A 21,040-nucleotide genomic window follows, 5' to 3' on the forward strand; every position below is an offset into this window, starting at 1 on the left:
CCTCTGCCTGTTTGCCCTCCCCCTTCAGGATGCCCTCTACCCGTTCGGAGACATCCTGGACCCTGGCACCAGGGAGGCAACATACCATCCTGGAGTCTCTTTCACGTCCACAGAAGCGCCTATCTGTGCCCATGACTATAGAATCCCCTATTACTATTACTCTTCTGCGCTTTGACCCTCCCTTCTGAACATCAGAGCCAGCCGTGGTGCCACTGCTCTGGCTGCTGCTGTTTTCCCCTGATAGGCTATCCCCCCCGATAGTATCCAAAGGGGTATATCTGTTCAAGAGGGGGACAACCACAGGGGATTCCTGCACTGACTGCCTGCCCTTTCTGGTGGTCACCCATTTCTCTGCCTGCACCTTGGGTATGACCACATTTACATAACTGCGATCTATGACGCTTTCCACCACCTGCATGCTCCTAAGTGCATCCAATTGCTGCTCCAACCGAACCATGCGGTCTGTGAGGAGCTCCAGTTGGGTGCACTTTCTGCAGATGAAGCCATCCGGGACGCTGGAAGCCTCCCGGACCTGCCACATCTCACAGTCAGAGCACAGCACCCCTCTAACTGACATTGCGTCAATTAATTAAAATTAAAATTAAAAAATTTTTATTAAAAAAATTTTTTTTTTTTAAATTTCAAAGTTACTGTTAACTATCTGTTTCCTGGCACTATATTTCTATTAGAAATGCGCAAGCTAAATATAGTACTCTCCGATCTCTGGCTTAGATATACCTCTAAATTATAATTAAGTAATTATGGTTAATTAGTTACCAATGCTCAATTTTTTTTTAAATTTAGTGTAGAATCCCAACCAGCCACTCAGGCCACAGCTTTTCTGTGATGTCACTTCAGTTTCCCCCCCCGACACACACACACACAATTTGAAAAAGGTATAAAAGTAAAAATGAGTAAAAATCACTTACTTACCTTCTTAGTGTTAATAATAAAATATGGTACTTACCTCACACCAATGGGTTTTATTATTAGGTTAGAGGAGGAGGGTGGGTGGGAGACACTACACGTGTAGTGTCTCGGGTTTCCTCTCCACCAGAATTTATTGGTTGGGTGGGGGGGGGGGGGTTCCCAGAAGTCCGCGGGTCGAACTTCCGGTTCACGCCTTATATATATAAAAAAATAAAACAGAAACGAAGAACAGACGCGGGACCAGGAAAGGGTTTTTAAAGTCACTACTCACCTCCCAGAAGGCCCCTGCGCACCGCTCCCACCGAAATTCAAAGGGCTGCTCCTGCAAAGGTAAGGGTTTTTAAAGTGACTACTCACCTCCCAGAAGGCCCCTGCGCACCGCTCCCGCCGAAATTCAAAGGAAATTTGAAATATAGGCAGTGTTAATGTACGCCTACGTGTGACAGTAAAGATTATTATTATTCTAGCACGGGATGTGCTACGGCTCACATTTCCAGTACTTGTCCGCAAAAGCCTTTGGGCGGCTTTCTTCATTGAAAGAGTAAAAGCAGCTGACCCTGTGAATTCAAAATTCAGTCGAAATGTAACCGTGCCGCAATAAAGTGCATGCGGATCATTCAGTAAGAAGTCTCACACCACGATATTAAAGTCCAACAGGTTGACTTGAAATCGTAAACTTTGGCAGCGCTGTGCCTTCATCAGGTAAAGTGGTCCTTCATCACTCAAACTGATGAAGGGACGGCGCTGCCAAAGCTTGTGATTTCAAATAAACCTGTTGCTGTAACACTTCTTGTTGCTGTCACACATCTTTCTGTATCCAGCGCCAGCATCTCAACATCATGCAAATTATTTGCAATTGCAGGACAGGCGCTCACATTAGTCCGAATGGAGGGCTGCTGCTTCAGCACGAAATGATGATGAGCCAGCTGAATTTTAAATTTGGGTAAATGGTTCGGGGGTTTACAAGTTAAGGACATTAACCGGGAGATCATGCGTCGCCTCTCAATAGATTAGCAAACAAGTATACTTCTCGCCGTAAGGTATTTTGATCGTTCCAGACGTGTTTCACCAGGCGAAATTACCTGAGGAAGGAGCAGCGCTCCGGAATCTAGTGACATCGGAACAAACCTGTTGGACTTTAACCTGGTGTTGTAAGACTTCTTACTGTGCTCACCCCAGTGAGCACATCAGTGTAATTAGCACCACATTATAAGTGGGTAGTGCAGCTTTTTGAAAAAGACATTTCGAATCATTATTTCGAAGTATTTGGCGTAGCCAGCAAACGACTGCATGTTAAGCAATCGGTTTGTTGAAGGTGGCAGCATTTGAGCCAAATTACTGGCAAGAGGGTTAGTAATTCCTGCACAGCGCTGCTGATCTATTCAATGCCGCAATTTCAAGGTAGGCTGATGTGATACGGTACCGTGGCTGTTTGCAAGGCTGCCTGGAGCAGATTCGCCTGAAATATTGCAATGAATGAGTCTTAAAACACAGTTCACAGCGACGTGAATTGTCATCTGCAGGAGTTCGCTATTGATTAGGAGACGTTGGACACATTTATGACACAGAAATGTAAAAGAACGATATCTAAAGGGGATTTATCTACCTTGATGCGCTTTAAGACTTCCAGCACCTCCTCCTCTGTAATATGCACACTTCTCAAGACATCACTATTTATTTCCCTTAGTTTCCTAACATCCATGCTTTTCTCCACCGTGAATACCAATGAGAAATATTCATTCAGGATCTCACCCAACTCTTGAGGCTCTGCACATAGATGCCCTTGTTGATCCTTAAGAGGCGCTACTCTGTCCCTAGTTACTCTTTTTCCCTTTATGTATCTGTAGAAGCTCTTTGGATTCTCCTTTGCATTACATGCCAAAGCAAGTTCATGTCCCCTTTTTGGCCTCCTGATTTCCCTCTTAACTCTATTTCGACAATCTCTATACTCTTCAAGGGATCCACTTGATCCCAGTTGTTTATGTACGTCATATGCCTCCTTCTTTTTTTTGACCAGAGTCTCAATATCTCGAGTCATCCAGGGTTCCCTACTTCTACCAGCCTTGCCCTTCACTCTAGTGGGAATGTGCTTACCCTGAACACTGGTTAACACATTTTTAAAAGCCTCCCATTTACCAGCCGTCACTTTGCCTGCCAAAAGTCTCTCCCAATTTACCTCTGAAAGTTCCTGTCTGATACCATCAAAATTGGCCTTGCCCCAATTAAGAATTTTAACTCTTGGGTCAGAGCTATCATTCTCCATAGCTATCTTAAAACTAATGGAGTTATGGTCACTTGTCCCAAAGTGATCCCTCACTAACACTTATGTCACTTGCCCTTCCTTATTTCCAAGACGAGGTCAAGTTTTGCACCCTCTCTAGTCGGTCCATCCACATACTGAATGAGAAATTCCTCCTGAATACACTCAACAAATTTCCCTCCATCCAAGCCTCTAATGCTATGGCTGTCCCAGTAAATGTTGGGAGAGTTTAAGTCCCCTACTATTACCACCCTATTTTTCTTGCAGCTATCTGTAATCTCTTTACATATTTGCTCCTCAATTTCCCGCTGACTATTTGGGAGCCTGTAGTACAGTCCTATCAAGGTGATCTCTCCCTTCTTATTTTTCAGTTCCACCCATATAGACTCAGTTGGCGAACCCTCGGATATATCCCCTCTAAGTACTGCCGTGATGTTCTCCCTAATCAAAAACGCGACTCCCCCTCCTCTCTTACCTCCTGCTCTATCCTTTCTATAGCATCTATACCCCGGAACATTGAGCTGCCAGTCCTGCCCCTCCCTTAGCCATGTTTCAGTCATAGCTATAATATCACAGTCCCATGTGCCCATCCATGCCCTGAGTTCATCAGCTTTCCCCGTCAGGCCCCTTGCATTGAAAGAAATGCAGTTTAATGTAGACTTTCCCAGCTCTCTGCCCTGCTTTCTCTGGGCATGCTTTGCACACTCTCCCTTCCTGCCTTTTGTTTCCGTCCCCACTGACTTCCTACATCGGTTCCCATTACCCTGCCACATTAGTTTAAACCCTCCCCAACTGCACTTGCAAATTAGCAATTATGTCAGAATTCAGATTCAACTCGCCTAAAAGCTCAAAATCAGCAAAAAAATGATAATAAATCAGCATAACGCAAATATTTCAGGGATCAATCTTAAAGCGATGGGCAGAGATTTCTCCTTGTAATGATGGTATTATTCACACAAAAGAGAATAAATGAAACCTTGAACCCCGTGGAATGCAAAGGCGACGGTCCTTGGCTGGAAACTGGGATTGGAACAGACAGGGGTTTGAGGGGTAGCAGATTCACAATGGGCCGATGGGCTTCTTTCCCAGTGGATTCTCTCGATGAGTTCAGGTCAGCGTCGATCATTGGGATTAAAAATGATCGCCCGAACAGGGACTTGAACCCGGGACCCTCAGATTAAAAGTCTGAAGCGCCACCGACTGAGCTATCCGGGCTGTGAGTGATGTTGCCTGTAGTGACCGCATTCCCCCTTCGCTTTTGCTCCTCTCGCTCCGCTGTTGCCCCTATTTCCTCTGCTTATGCTGTGCCTCTCCTGTAGAACAAACAGCTGCCTCCTTTGCCCTGCGCCACTCTCTGAATCCGGACAGCATATCAGCAGCTCCGCCTCTGGATTCAGGGCGAGTTCAGAGCTGTGCTGCTCTTCGACGATTCACTCCGATACTCGGCCTACCGAGTCCCTTTCCTGGAGACTGGTTATTCCCAGTTGGTTTGGGACAGCCACTTCCTGACTCTCAATGACTCAACATTCTGACTCAAGGTTCGCTGCGTCCAGCACGCATGCTTCAAATCTGTTCTTTACAAAAGCGAAACCTCCCCTTTGCCGAACAACATCCACGCCGTACCGGCCTCCTCGAACAGGCGCAGGAATGTGGTGACTCGGGGCTTTTCACAGAAACTTAATTGAAGCCTACTTGTGACAATGAACGATTTTCATTTCATTTTCATTTCATTAAACGCTCTTTCATTTTGAGACATTTTCGAGAATTGCCTGACTCAAAGAGAAAAAATTGGGCACAATCAGCTGAACGCGACTTTGTGGGACACGCAAACATGTTATACAGCAAGTCAGGTGTTGCCAGATGATCCATTCCCATCAAAGAGACGCTTTGCAAAGGTTCCGGAGCGATGGAACAATCACAAACTCCGGTCATATAAGGAGTGCAGCTGGTTCCATGGTATAGTGGTTATCACGTCTGCTTTATACGCAGCAGGTCCAGCGTTCGAGTTTTAGTGGAGGCATTGCTGCTTTTGGACAAGTTGTGACCGATTGAATTTCCATGTGAACAGAAATACAACCACGAAAGAGAAAATGCTGGAAAATCTCAGCAAGTCTGGCAGCATCTGTCGGGAGAGTAAAGAGCTAACGTTTCGAGTCCGATGACTCTTTGTCAAAGCTAACAGACAGAGAAAGTGGGAAATATTTATAATGTGGAGTGGGAAAGAAAGATGAGCCATAGCCACAGAAACCCAGGGAAACCGGGTGCTAATTGCCACAGAAACCCAGGAGACAGAGTGCAGATTGGCTTTGAATTAAGAAAACAAAGTGAAATGTATTTAAATATAAATGTGATGGAATTTATTGGAACATAACAATGAGGTTTAACTGAACAGCTGCAACGGACAGATTCAAAGAGCATCCTTTATTGGGACTGGATGAAATTCAATTTCTGATCATGTCGGAATTAGGATTCATCTCGCCTAAAAGCTCAAAATCAGCAAAAAAATGATTATATATCAGCATATCGCAAATATTTCAGGGATCAATCAGAAAGCGATGAGCAGAGATTTCTCCTTGTAATGATGGTATTATTCACACAAAAGAGAATAGATGAAACCTTGAAACCCGTGGAATGCAAAGGCGAAGGAATTTGGCTGGAAACTGGGATTGGAACAGACAGGAGTTTGAGGGGTAGCAGAGGCACAATGAGCCGATGGGCTTCTTTCCCAGTGGAGTCACTCGATGAGTTCAGATCAGCATCGATCATTGGGATTTAAAATGATCGCTCAAACAAGCACTTAAACCCTGGACCCTCAGATTAAAAGTCTGATGCCCTCCCGTCTGAGCTATCTGGGCTTTGAGCGATGTCGTCTGTAGTGACCATTTACCACTTCACTGTTGCTCCTCTTGCTCCGCTATTGCCCCTCTCCCTTCGCTGTTGCTCCTCTTTCCTCTGCTGATGCTGTGCCTCTCCTCTAGAACAAACAGCTGCTTCCTTTGCCCTGCGCCACTCTCTGACGACATATCAGCAGCTCCGCCTCTGGATTCAGGGCGAGTTCAGAGCTGTGCTGCTCTTTGGCGCTTCACTCCGATACTCCGCCCACCGAGTCCCTTTTCTGGAGACTGGTTATTCCCAGTTGGGTTGGGGACAGTCACTTCCTGACTCTCAATGACTCAACACTCTGACTCAAGGTTCGCTGCGTCCAGCACGCTTGCTTCAAAACGGTTCTTTACAAAAGCGAAACCTCCCCTTTGCCTAACAACTTCCACACCGTACCGGCCTCCGCGAACAGGCGCCGGAATGTGGCGACTAGCGGCTTTTCACAGTAACTTAATTTAAGCCTACTCGTGACAATAAGCGATTTACATTTCATTAAACGCTCTTTCATTTTGAGTCTTTTTCGAGAATTGCCTGACTCAAAGAGAAAATTTGGGCACAATGAGCTGAACGCGACTTTGTGGGACACGCAAACATATTATACAGCAAGTCAGGTGTTGACAGCTGATTCATTCCCATCAAAGACACGCTTGACAAAGGTTCCGGAGCGATGGAACAATCACAAACTCCAGTCATATAAGGAGTATGAGTGCTGCTAGCTGGTTCCGTGGGGTAGTGGTGATCACGTTTGCTTTGCACGCAGCAGATCCTGGGTTCGAGCCCCAGTGGACCCTTTTGGACAAGTTGAGACCAATTGAATTTCCATGTGAACAGAAATACAACCACGAAATAGAAAATGCTCGAAAATCTCAGCAGGTCTGGCAGCATCTGTAGGAGAGAGCAAAGAGCTAACGTTTCGAGTCCGATGATTCTTTGTCAAAGCTAACAGACAGAGAAAGTGGGAAATATTTATACGTGGAGTGAGAAAGAAAGATGAGCCATAACCACAGAAACCCAGGGAAACCGGGTGCTAATGGCCACAGAAACCCAGGGGACAGTGCAGATTGGCTTTGAATTAAGAAAACAAAGTGAAATGTATTTAAATATAAATGTGATGGAATTTATTGGAAAATAACCATGAGGTTTAACTGAACAGCAGCAACGGACAGATCCAAAGAGCATCCTTTATTGGGACTGGATGAAATTCAATTTCTGATCATGTCGGAATTCAGATTCAACTCGCCTAAAAGCTCAAAATCAGCAAAAAAATGATAATAAATCAGCATAACGCAAATATTTCAGGGATCAATCTGAAAGCGATGGGCAGAGATTTCTCCTTGTAATGATGGTATTATTCACACAAAAGAGAATGGATGAAACCTTGAAACCCGTGGAATGCAAAGGCGATGGACCTTGGCTGGAAACTGGGATTGGAACAGACACGGATTTGAGGGGTAGCAGGGGCACAATGGGCCGATGGGATTCTTTCCCAGTGGATTCACTCGATGGGTTCTCGTCAGCATCGATCATTGGGATCTAAAATGATCGCCCGAAAAGGGACTTGAACCCTGGACCCTCAGATTAAAAGTCTGACGCTCTACCGAATGAGCTATGCGGGCTGTAAGTGATGCCGCCAGTAGTGACCGCATTCCCCCTTCGCTGTTGCTCCTCTCGTTCCGCTGTTGCCCCTCTTTCCTCTTCTTATGCTGTGCCTCTCCTCCAGAACAAACAGCTGCTTCCTTTGCCCTGCGCCACTCTCTGAATCCAGACGGCATATTAGCAGCTCCGCCTCTGGATTCAGGGCGAGTTCAGAGCTGTGCTGCTCTTCGGCGCCTCAGTTTGATTCTTTGCCCACCGAGTCCCTTTCCTGGAGACTGGTTATTCACAGTTGGGTTTGGGACAGTCACTTCCTGACTCTCAATGACTCAACATTCTGACTCAAGGTTCGCTGCGTCCAGCACGCTTGCTTCCAAAGTTTTCTTTACAAAAGCGAAACCTCCCCTTTGCCTCACAACTTCCGCGCCGTACCGTCCTCCCTGAACAGGCGCCGGATTGTGGTGACTCGGGGCTTTTCACAGTAACTTCATTGAAGCCTATTGTTCATAGAATTTACAGTGCAGAAGGATGCCATTTGGCCCATCGAGTCAGCACCGGCTCTTGGAAAGTGCACCCCACCCAAGCCCATACCCCCACCCTATCCCCATAACCCAGTCCAATACTCAGAGCAATTTAGCATGGCTAATCCACCTAACCCGCACATCTTTCGACTGTGGGAGGAAACCAGAGTCCCCGGAGGAAACCCACGCACACACGGGGAGAACGTGCAGACTCCGCACAGACTGCGACCCAAGCCGGGAATCGAACGTGGGACCCTGGCGTTGTGAAGCAATTGTGCTAACCACTATGCTACCGTGCAGCCCTACTTGCGACACTAAGTGATTTTCATTTCATTAAACGCTCTTTCATTTAGAGTCTTTTTCGAGAATTGCCTGACTCAAAGAGAAAAAATTGGTCACAATCAGCTGAACGCGACTTTATGGGACAGGCAAACATGTTATACAGCAAGTCAGGTGTTGACAGCTGATCCATTCCCATCAAATAGACGCTTTACAAAGGTTCCGGAGCGATGGAACCTCCAGTCAAAAAAGGAATACTGCTGTTACCAGCTGGTTCCATGCTGTAGTGCTCTGCACGTCTGATTTACACGCAGCAGGTCCTCGGTTCGAGCCCCAGTGGAACCATTGCTGCTTTTGGACAAGTTGCCATTGAATTTCCATGTGAACAGAAATACAGACACGAAAGAGAAAATGCTGGAAAATCTCAGCAGGTCTGGCAGCATCTGCAGGGAGAGCAAAGAGCTACCGTTTTGAGTCCGATGACTCTTTGACAAAGCTAGCAGACAGAGAAAGTGGGAAATATTTATACTGTGGAGTGAGAAAGAAAGATGAGCCATAGCCACAGAAACCCAGGGAAACCGGGTGCTAATGGCCACAGAAACCAAGGGAACAGAGTGCAGAATGGCTTTGAATTAAGAAAACAAAGTGAAATGTATTTACATATAAATGGGATGGAATTTATTGGAACATAACAATGAGGTTTAACTGAACAGCAGCAACGGACAGATCCAAAGAGCATCCTTTATTGGGACTGGATGAAATCCAATATCTGATCATGTCGGAATTCAGATTCAACTCCCCTAAAAGCTCAAAATCAGCAAAAAAATGATAAAGATCAGCATAATGCAAATATTTGAGGGATCAATCTGAAAGCGATGGGCAGAGATGTCTCCTTGTAATGATGGTATTATTCACACAAAGGAGATAGATGAAACATTGAACCCCGTGGAATGCAAAGACGACGGGCCTTGGCTGGAAACTGGGATTGGAACAGACAGGGGTTTGAGGGGTAGCAGAGCCACAATGGGACGACGCGCTTCTTTCCCAGTGGATTCACTCGATGGGTTCACGTCAGCATCGATAATTGGGATCTAAAATGATCGCTCAAACAGGGACTTGAACCCTGGACCCTCAGATTAAAAGTCTGATGCTCTACCGACTAAGCTATCCGGCTGTGAGCAATGGTGCCTGTAGTGACCGTATTCCCCCTGCGCTGTTGCTCCCCTCGCTCCGCTGTTGCCCCTCTTTCCTCTTCTTATGCTGTGCCTCTCCTCCAGAACAAACAGCTGCTTCCTTTGCCGTGCGCCTCTCTCTGAATCCGGACAGCATATCAGCAGCTCCGCCTCTGGATTCAGGGCGAGTTCAGAGCTGTGCTGCTCTTTGGCGCTTCACTCCAATACTCCGCCCACCGAGTCCCTTTCCTGAAGACTGGTTATTGCCAGTTGGGTTTGGGACAGTCACTTCCTGACTCTCAATGACTCAACGTTCTGACTCAAGTTCCGCTGCGTCCAGCACGCTTGCTTCAAAACTGTTCTTTACAAAAGCGAAACCTCCTCTTTGCCGAACAACTTCCGCGCCGTACCGGCCTCCCCGAACAGGCGCCGGAATGTGGCGACGAAGGGGTTTCACAGTAACTTAATTGAAGCCCACTCGTGATAATAAGCAATGTTCATTTCATTTTCATTTCATTAAACACTCTTTCATTTTGAGTCTTTTTCGAGAATTGCCTTACTCAAAGAGAGCACTTTTTGGCGGCCTTCAGGACGCGCGACAACGAGGAATCGCCGAGCAGAAACTTATAGCCAAGTTCCCACATGAGTGCGGCCTCAACCGAGACCTGAGATTCATGTCGCACTACATTCATCCCCCACCATCTGGCCTGCGAAACCCTACCAGCTGTCCTGGCTTGACACAATTCACACATCTTTAACCTGGGGTTACCACATCTCTGGATCTGTAAAGATTTAATCACCTGCTAATGGTCGCATTCCAAGCATTGTCTGGCATCTTTGAATCTGTCTATATATATGTTTCTGGAACATACCTCTTCATTCACCTGAGGAAGGAGCAGTCCCCGAAAGCTAGTGACAACGAAACAAACATGTTGGACTTTAACCTGGTGTTGTAAGACTTCGTACTGTGTTAAAATGAAAGACAAGAATAGAAAAGCAATCTGAACAACATGTTTTTTTATTATCTCTTACCGTCAAAGAGAGTTATCACACTCAGTAAAATATACATTTTGTTGCACACACGCTCCTACTGGCAGAGGTAGTGAGATCTGTAGCCTATCAATACTTTATTGAGTCCTGTGGGCAGCCGCTTTTAATATAATTAAGGAAACCAGAGGAGAAGTGACGGCTGCATTAATGGACTTACCCCTTTATTTGAAACAGCCATTCAGAGTCTACGTGCTTACTAATAATCTTGGCTGCGTGCAGTTGGGATCCGTAACAAGGGAAACTATTTTTTACTTTCGCTGAGAAGTTTTCAACTATTTACAGAATCAAATTATAATTAGGGCGCTAAAAGAAACCATTTGGACTCATCCGCAGCTCTCCAAAGGAACATCATGATGTCCTGCGATTCCTGTCTTTCCCATATACCCGGATTCCTATCAATTTATAGTCACTGTCAAATTATCCACGATTACCTGTCCACTTATCGAGATATGACTTGTAAAGTGCCCACATTTGTACTAAATAATCCAAATCTTTATGACCATTTGACCAATTTTGATTGCAAGCATGGGATATCGGTGACGATAGCTGACTAAACATTTACTGCACATCGTTGATTGTCCTTGAACTGAATGGTTTCCTCATCCATTTCTGAGGCGATTAAGGAGCCAACCACATCTCTGTCGATTTGGAGTGACATGTTGGCCAGGTCAGGTATGGACGGCAGAGTTCCTTCCTCAAAGGAAGTGATGTTTTAATAAATACATTCCGGTTTGTCAACTGAACTGAAATCCCATTTATAGTCTTGCTATTGGAACTCAGATCCTCACAGTATGAACCTGGGTCTCTGGATTAGTTGTCTAGCAAGAGACAATACCACTGTGCTCCCACCTTCCCCGTGCTGAGCAAACCGGCGTTCAGCAAGCCCTTTCCATGTAGGGAAGAAAATATGTTCAGAATTATCTCATTGCCACTCGCCAATTACCTGCCCTCTGCTATTTTGATGCTCATCTTTGGACCGGTGAAAAGAAGCAGTGCTGTAAACCCCAACCATTGACACGCGAACCTAACAATGGGCAACCGTATTCGGAAAGCAGCAACGCCTTTCCACAGCAGAGACATACACCATCAGTTGGAAGGCGATTGATCACAGATATGTTTTTAGTTGCCCTCAGAATGACATCAATACGTTCCATGCCACCACCAGACTAACCATGGACTACTCTCCAGAATTGGTAGCCTTCTTGGATACACTAACCTCCATCAAGGACGGTGGCCTCAGCACTTCGCTTTACCGCAAGCCCACGGATAACCTCACGATGCTCCACTTCTACAACTTCCACCCGAACCACATCAAAGAAGCTATCCCCTATGGACAAGTCCTCCGTGTACACAGGATCTGCTCAGGCGAGGAGGAACAAAACCGGCACCTACAAACACCGAAAGACGACCTTGTAAGAATGGGATATGGCGCTCAACTCATCGATCCACAGTTCCAACGTGCCACAGCAAAAAACCGCAGCGATCTCGACAGAAGACAAACACGGGACACAACCGACAGAGCACCATTCGTCGTCCAGTTCGTCCCCGGAGCGGAGAAACTTCGACATACTTCTTCACAGCCTTCAACACGTCATCGCCGAAGATGAACATTTTGCCGAGGCCATCCCCGCAACCCCTTGCCTTCAAACAACCGCACAACCTCAAACAGACCATTGTTTGAAGCAAACTCCCCAGCCTTCAGGAGTACAGCGACCACAACGCCACAGAACCCTGCCATGGCAATCTCTGTAATACCTGCCAGATCATCGAAATTGTTACCTCCATTACCATCCATCAAGGTATGCGGTACATACTTTTATGACTCGGCCAATGTCCTCTGCATCACACGGTGCTGGAAATGATGTTCCCAGGCGTGCTACATTGGCGAGACCAAGCATACGCTGCGACAACGGACGACTGGACATTAAGCAAGAATTGCAAGGCAAGAATGTTCCCTTCCAACCGTGGAACATTTCTGCAGTCAAGGACATTCAGCCTCTGATCTTCGGGTATGCGCTCTCCATGACTTCCTTTAGGATACGTGACAACGCCGAGCAGAAACTGATAGCCGAGTTCTGCTGTGCGCAAGAGTACGGCCCCAACGGGGAGCTTTGAGTCATGTCTCATTACATTCACCCCCTACTATCTGGCCTGAGCTTCCGAAATCCTACCAACAGCACTGGCTTCAGACAATTCACACCTCTTTAACCTGTGATTATGCCTCGCCCCAGACCCACCGTCTAGACCTGTAAAAACTTAATTACCTGCAAAGACTCGCATTCGAAGTATCATCTTGCATCATTGAATTTGCCCATATATCTGTTTGTGGAACCCACCTCTTCATTCGCCTGATGAAGGATCTGCGCTCCGAAAGCTCGTGATTCGAAACAAACCTGTTGGACTATAACATGGTGTTGTAAAACTTCTTACTGTGCCCACCCCCAATCCAACGCCGGATTCTCCACACCATAATTTCACAAGAGCTCGTTCCAACAAGAGACTTTTCAAATCTTCGAACACGCTCTGCCATTCGATACCATGGTGGCTGATCTCCGCTCTGCCTTAACACCTGCCCATTCTCCATTACCCCGCAACCCATTACCAAATAGAAACATATATCCTCCTTGAATTTACTCAAAGTCCCGGCATGCACTGCACTCTGGGTTAGTGAACCACTTATCCTAAAACTATGACCCCTCATTCTGGATTATCCCACAAGGGGAAGCATCCACTCCACTCGACTTTATCAATTCATTTCATCATCTTATATATCTCCGTTAGACCACCTCTCATTCCTCTAATCTCAACAGAGTATAGGCCTCAACTGCTCAATCTTACTTCACAAGACAAACTCCTTACCTCTAGAGTCCAGTGAGTCTCCTCTCACCAGCCCCTCTGAAGCAATTACACCCCTACTCAAATAAGGGATGCCAAAACTTTACACATTTCTCCAGATGCGGTTTCATCAACGCATTGTACATTTTCCAGTACCACGTCCCTACTTTGTATTCCATCCCATGAGCTATAAGTTCCATAATTCCATTTGCCTCATGATTACCTGCTGTACATACTGTTCTGAGAATCGTGCACGAGGACACCCAGATCCCTCTGCACTGAATCACGTTGAGATTTATCTCCATTTAGATGGGGAAAGTAGTAATTTCTCAAAGGGGACCGGTCAGTGTTGAATGAAGGAGTCCTGAATAAGGCAGGGGTAACGTGGGTGGGGGATATGGAAGTGAATACTTGCTATCAGTATTGGGGAGAGGGACCAAGAGAAAGTATGAATTAATCAAATCATTATGGGCGAAGGTAGAGAGACATGACTGGTTGAATGGCTCATTCTGGAGCCGGTGCTGACATGATGGTCCGCATGACATTCCCCTGCGCTGCAAATGTTCTGATTCTATGATTCAGAATTCATCACCCCCAATCCCTCTCCCCCTGGGCTGGGTGGCGGTTGAGGGTGGAAAACGTTGCAGACTATGCAATAGTAGTAGGACTGGATAGATTTCCAGAGATTGAGAGACAATAAGCGCGTGGGTGTGTTTAACCGATATTGAGGGTTGTAGGGATTTGAGGATGTTACCTCGGTGGGTGCAGTTTCAGTGATTGAGAATGGTAGAATGATAGGGGGTTAAAGGGATTGAAGGCATTTCATGATAAATGAAGATTGTAGGGGTTGGGAAAGTTTTGAAGGATAAATGGGGAAGCCAGACTATTGAGGTGTTTGGAAGCATAGACAAAACTGTTAACTCTTGCTCTGCTGGATCGGGGTCAATCGGAGATCCGTAAATGGAGGAGATGATACCTGAATGAAACTTGGCACTACAGATGGCTCAGGACAAATTGGATTTTCCGTTAAAGAGTGCATAACCTTTCTGTCCATGGTATTTGCGAGCGGCTTAATACATTCATTGGAGGAAGCATTATCAGACTCTCCATGTTTCTTTCACCTCCTCCAACCAAATAATTTTACACGCATTAAGGCACATCTGGGGAATGACCCACGGCAATGATCAACAAGAACCTTTTCGCTTTCTGCTCCCACCAATCGAAATCTGAATCCTCTTCCTGCACAATGTTTGCTCCCTGCCAATTTCTAAGACAAACGTGAGGAATACAGGCACATGGACTATTTTAAGGGCTGTTTTATTAATTGATCCAGTGTGACAAATTATATGCTTATTCACAAAACTCGAAAAACACATTCAAATGTCATTGCCCAAAGTCCAATGACATTCATGTTTTCTACATAGATTACGTTGCAATCTGAGTTGTTCTTGTACCAAAATGGAACTTAAGAAATATCAAACTGTTCATTACAGGAAATGCATTGACACCTAATTTGCCCACATAGATTGTGTTGCACTTTAAGGTGCTTGAATACAATTGTGATACATATGGTTAAATGCGTCAATTCAATGTGGGCCATACGGTTAGAGAGAGTGTACACGATTCCCGTCACAAGGTGTATTTTGGGTTCAAGGTCGGAGCAAGCCAGGCTTCCCATTGTGACTCTGCGGCCATGCTTTAGAACGACCCTAAGCATATTGCCCTTGGGTCTGGAATGTGCCACTTTGTAGCACTTGGTCGGGAACAACAATCAGCACCGGAAGGCCAAGACACATAAGGAACCCATTTACCCCCAACATCTTTTCACTGGCAGAGGAGGTTCTACTCAGCCTACTTCCACGGTTCCAGCTCTTGGCATGCAGGACCACAAGTCTACCTGAACACGCGAAGCATAATTCTTCCTCTTCCACCATTTCAGACAGTGCACCCCAGAAATCCACCGTCCTCCGGCTTTAAATGTTTGATGTTCTGGATGCTATGGGCGTGCGCAAACGCGCTGCGTTGTGGGGATATGATAAATTACTCTGGTTTGGCGGCCGTGATGTGCTGGTCTTGACGAGCGGCCGCATGGGATTATTTTGTTAGTCTCTGGCATTTCCGTAAAATGCTATGTTCACGAAGCGTGGTGCGTGAGCTTGAGGTTGTGTTCTATAGTCTAGTGAAGGATGTCCCTGAAACAATATGGAGGTCTGCGTGTTGGAATGGTGGCGTTTTATAGAACCATCTCATTACCCGGAGGATATAGCTTCCGATTTTGAATAGAAACTGGCAGCGATTGAAATGATCCAATCGTTGTTGCTTTCCAAGACAGGTTTTGAGATAAATAGATTATGTCACAAAACAGACACGATATGATTTACCCTAATTTGGCTGTTTTCGTTAGAGAGAAGAAGGTTAAGAGGTGACTTAATTGAGGCACACAATATGATCAGAGGATTGGATAGGGTGGACAGTGAGAGCCTTTTTCCTCGGATGGTGATGTCTAACACGAGGGGCATAGCTTTAAATTGAGGGGAGATAGATATAAGACAGATGTCAGAGGTAGTTTCTTTACTCAGAGAGTAGTAAGGGCGTGGAATGCCCTGCCTGCAACAGTAGTGGACTCACCAACACTAAGGGCATTCAAATGGTCATTGGATAGACATATGGACGATAAGGGAATAGTGTAGATGGGCTTTAGAGTGGTTTCACAGGTCGGCGCAACATCGAGGGCCGAAGGGCCTGCACTGCGCTGTAATGTTCTATGTTCTATGATGTCATTTCGGTTTCTCCAAACAGAAAATAAATGTTGCAACATTCTACTCCCCCCCGCGGGATTCCACGGTGTATAAATGATCCGACATGGGAAAGTATATAATCAGTGTTCAACACAGACATTTTCTCTGGTACAAAGGGATAGATCATTTCATGCAGAAAATGCATTTTCCGACCGACACAATTCTGAAAATATACAACATTACCCTTGCCGCTATCGGTGTTCCTGGTAAGTGTTTGTACCCGAGCAGACGTGTGTGCGAGCGGCCCCCGTGCTTTACTCTGTGTATTATAACGTCGCATACTGACAGTTATGGAGAGGGTGGAGCTTTGGTATACATTTTGTTGATCCGATTTAAAGTTGACTTTTTGCAACATTGCGACAATGAGAATAATAATAATCTTTATTGTCACAAGTTTCATTTTGAGTCTTTTTCGAGAATTGCCTGACTCAAAGAGAAAGAATTAGGCACAATCAGCTGAACGCGATTTTGTGGCATACGCAGACATGTTATACAGCAAGTCAGGTGTTGACAGCTAATCCATTTCCATCAAATAGACGCTTTACAAAGGTTCCGGAGCGATGGAACAGAAATACAACCGCGAAAGAGAAAATGCTGGGAAATCTCAGGTCTGCCAGTATCTGTAGGGAGAGCAAAGAGCTAACGTTTCAAGTCCGTTGACTCTTTGACAAAGCGAACAGACAGAGAAAGTGGGAGTTATTTATTCTGTGGAGTGAGAAAAAAAGATGAGCCATAACCACAGAAACCCAGGGAAACCTGGTGCGAATGGCCACAGAAGCCCAGGGGACAGAGTGCAGAATGTCTTTGAATTCAGAAAACAAAGTGAAATGTATTTAAATATAAATGTGATGGAATTTATTGGAACATAACAATGAGGTTTAACTGTACAGCAGCAACGGACAGATCCAAAGAGCATCCTTTATTGGGACTGAATGAAATTCAATTCCTGATCATGTCGGAATTCAGATTCAACTCGCCTAAGAGCTCAAAATCAGCAAAAAAAAGAAAATAAATCTGCATAACGCAAATATTTCAGGGATCAATCTGAAAGCGATGAACAGAGATTTCTCCTTGTAATGATGGTATTATTCACACAAAAGAGAATAAATGAAACCTTGAACCCCGTGGAATGCAATGGCGACGGTCCTTGGCTGAAACAGGGATTGGAACAGACAGGGGTTTGAGGGGTAGCAGAGGCACAATGGGCCGATGGGCTTCTTTCCCAGTGTATTCACTCGATGAGTTCAGGTCAGCGTCGCTCATTGGGATTTAAAATGATCGCCCGAACAGGGACTTGAACCCTGGACCCTCAGATTAAAAGTCTGATGCTCTACCGACTGAGCTATCCGGGCTGTGAGTATTGCCGCTTGTAGTGACCGCATTCCCCCTTCGCTGTTGCTCCTCTCGCTGTGCTCTTCGACGCTTCACTCCGATACTCCGCCCACCGAGTCCCTTTCCTGGAGACTGGTTATTCCCAGTTGGGTTTGGGACAGTCACTTCCTGACTCTCAATGACTCAACATCCTGACTCAAGGTTCGCTGCGTCCAGCCCGCTTGCTTCAAAACTGTTCTTTACAAAAGCGAAACCTCCCCTTTGCCTCACAACCTCCGCGCCATATCGGCCTCCCCGAACAGGCGCCGGAATGTGGTGACTAGGGGCTTTTCACAGTAACTTCATTGAAACCTACTTGTGACAATAAGCGATATTCATTTCATTTTCATTTCATGAAACGCTCTTCCATTTTGAGTCTTTTTCGACAATTGCCTGACTCAAAGAGAAAGAATTAGGCACAATCAGCTGAACGCGATTTTGTGGGACACGCAAACATGTTATACAGCAAGTCAGGTGTTGACAGCTGATCCATTCCCATCAAATAGACGCTTGACAAAGGTTCCGGAGCGATGGAACAATCACAAACTCCAGTCATATAAGGAGTGGAGCTGCTGACAGCTGGTTCCATGGTGTAGTGGTTATCACGTCTGCTTTATGCGCAGCAGGTCCTGGGTTCGAGCCCCAGTGAAGCCTTTGCTGCTTTTGGACGAGTTGTGACCAATTGAATTTCCATGTGAACAGAAATACAACCGCGAAAGAGAAAATGCTGGGAAATCTCAGCAGGTCTGGCAGTATCTGTCGGGAGAGCAAAGAGCTAACGTTTCGAGTCCGTTGACTCTTTGACAAAGCGAACAGACAGAGAAAGTGGGAAATAAGTATTCTGTGGAGAAAGAAAGATGAGCCATAACCACAGAAACCCAGGGAAACCGGGTGCGAATGGCCACAGAAACCCAGGGGACAGAGTGCAGAATTTCTTTGAATTCAGAAAACAAAGTGAAATGTATTTAAATATAAATGTGATGGAATTTATTGGAACATAACAATGAGGTTTAACTGTACAGCAGCAACGGACAGATCCAAAGAGCATCCTTTATTGGGACTGAATGAAATTCAATTCCTGATCATGTCGGAATTCAGATTCAACTCGCCTAAGAGCTCAAAATCAGCAAAAAAAAGAAAATAAATCTGCATAACGCAAATATTTCAGGGATCAATCTGAAAGCGATGAACAGAGATTTCTCCTTGTAATGATGGTATTATTCACACAAAAGAGAATAAATGAAACCTTGAACCCCGTGGAATGCAATGGCGACGGTCCTTGGCTGAAACAGGGATTGGAACAGACAGGGGTTTGAGGGGTAGCAGAGGCACAATGGGCCGATGGGCTTCTTTCCCAGTGTATTCACTCGATGAGTTCAGGTCAGCGTCGCTCATTGGGATTTAAAATGATCGCCCGAACAGGGACTTGAACCCTGGACCCTCAGATTAAAAGTCTGATGCTCTACCGACTGAGCTATCCGGGCTGTGAGTATTGCCGCTTGTAGTGACCGCATTCCCCCTTCGCTGTTGCTCCTCTCGCTGTGCTCTTCGACGCTTCACTCCGATACTCCGCCCACCGAGTCCCTTTCCTGGAGACTGGTTATTCCCAGTTGGGTTTGGGACAGTCACTTCCTGACTCTCAATGACTCAACATCCTGACTCAAGGTTCGCTGCGTCCAGCCCGCTTGCTTCAAAACTGTTCTTTACAAAAGCGAAACCTCCCCTTTGCCTCACAACCTCCGCGCCATATCGGCCTCCCCGAACAGGCGCCGGAATGTGGTGACTAGGGGCTTTTCACAGTAACTTCATTGAAACCTACTTGTGACAATAAGCGATATTCATTTCATTTTCATTTCATGAAACGCTCTTCCATTTTGAGTCTTTTTCGACAATTGCCTGACTCAAAGAGAAAGAATTAGGCACAATCAGCTGAACGCGATTTTGTGGGACACGCAAACATGTTATACAGCAAGTCAGGTGTTGACAGCTGATCCATTCCCATCAAATAGACGCTTGACAAAGGTTCCGGAGCGATGGAACAATCACAAACTCCAGTCATATAAGGAGTGGAGCTGCTGACAGCTGGTTCCATGGTGTAGTGGTTATCACGTCTGCTTTATGCGCAGCAGGTCCTGGGTTCGAGCCCCAGTGAAGCCTTTGCTGCTTTTGGACGAGTTGTGACCAATTGAATTTCCATGTGAACAGAAATACAACCGCGAAAGAGAAAATGCTGGGAAATCTCAGCAGGTCTGGCAGTATCTGTCGGGAGAGCAAAGAGCTAACGTTTCGAGTCCGTTGACTCTTTGACAAAGCGAACAGACAGAGAAAGTGGGAAATAAGTATTCTGTGGAGAAAGAAAGATGAGCCATAACCACAGAAACCCAGGGAAACCGGGTGCGAATGGCCACAGAAACCCAGGGGACAGAGTGCAGAATTTCTTTGAATTCAGAAAACAAAGTGAAATGTATTTAAATATAAATGTGATGGTATTTATTGGAACATAACAATGAGGTTTAACTGTACAGCAGCAACGGACAGATCCAAAGAGCATCCTTTATTGGGACTGAATGAAATTCAATTCCTGATCATGTCGGAATTCAGATTCAACTCGCCTAAGAACTCAAAATCAGCAAAAAAATGAAAATAAATCAGCATAACGCAAATATTTCAGGGATCAATCTGAAAGCGATGAACAGAGATTTCTCCTTGTAATGATGGTATTATTCACACAAAAGAGAATAAATGAAACCTTGAACCCCGTGGAATGCAATGGCGACGGTCCTTGGCTGAAACTGGGATTGGAACAGACAGGGGTTTGAGGGGTAGCAGAGGCACAATGGGCCGATGGGCTTCTTTCCCAGTGTATTCACTCGATGAGTTCAGGTCAGCGTCGATCATCGGGATTTAAAATGATCGCCCGAACAGGGACTTGAACCCTGGACCCTCAGATTAAAAGTCTGATGCTCTATCGACTGAGCTACCCGGGCTACGACTGATGCGGCCTGTAGTGACCGCATTCCCCCTTTTCTGTTGCCCTCTTTCCTCTGCTTCTGCTGTGCCTCTCCTCCAGAACAAACAGCTGCTTCTTTTGCCCTGCGCCACTCTCTGAATCCAGACTGCATATCAGCAGCTCCGCATCTGGATTCAGGGCGAGTTCAGAGCTGTGCTGCTCTTCGACGCTTCACTCCGATACTCCGCCCACCGAGTCCCTTTCCTGGAGACTGGTTATTCCCAGTTGGGTTTGGGACAGTCACTTCCTGACTCTCAATGACTCAACATCCTGACTCAAGGTTCGCTGCGTCCAGCCCGCTTGCTTCAAAACTGTTCTTTACAAAAGCGAAACCTCCCCTT

General features: G+C 45.9%; 1 long non-coding RNA gene and 6 other non-coding genes across 7 annotated transcripts in view; 2 read left to right on the forward strand and 5 right to left on the reverse strand.

The window, feature by feature from the left end:
* LOC140411587 (uncharacterized) overlaps nt 1-21,040 on the reverse strand; it is a 718,944-nt gene that overhangs the window by 260,750 nt on the left and 437,154 nt on the right. The window lies entirely within an intron of this gene.
* On the reverse strand, nt 9,565-9,636 carry trnak-uuu (transfer RNA lysine (anticodon UUU)). Its single transcript has one exon. It is a non-coding gene; the product is annotated as a tRNA-Lys (tRNA).
* On the reverse strand, nt 17,598-17,670 carry trnak-uuu (transfer RNA lysine (anticodon UUU)). Its single transcript has one exon. It is a non-coding gene; the product is annotated as a tRNA-Lys (tRNA).
* Nucleotides 18,271-18,343, forward strand: trnai-uau (transfer RNA isoleucine (anticodon UAU)). Its single transcript has one exon. It is a non-coding gene; the product is annotated as a tRNA-Ile (tRNA).
* Nucleotides 19,101-19,173, reverse strand: trnak-uuu (transfer RNA lysine (anticodon UUU)). Its single transcript has one exon. It is a non-coding gene; the product is annotated as a tRNA-Lys (tRNA).
* Nucleotides 19,774-19,846, forward strand: trnai-uau (transfer RNA isoleucine (anticodon UAU)). Its single transcript has one exon. It is a non-coding gene; the product is annotated as a tRNA-Ile (tRNA).
* On the reverse strand, nt 20,604-20,676 carry trnak-uuu (transfer RNA lysine (anticodon UUU)). The gene has a single exon. It is a non-coding gene; the product is annotated as a tRNA-Lys (tRNA).

The sequence above is a fragment of the Scyliorhinus torazame genome, chromosome 4 (assembly GCF_047496885.1).
Source record: "Scyliorhinus torazame isolate Kashiwa2021f chromosome 4, sScyTor2.1, whole genome shotgun sequence".
NCBI lineage: Eukaryota > Metazoa > Chordata > Chondrichthyes > Carcharhiniformes > Scyliorhinidae > Scyliorhinus > Scyliorhinus torazame.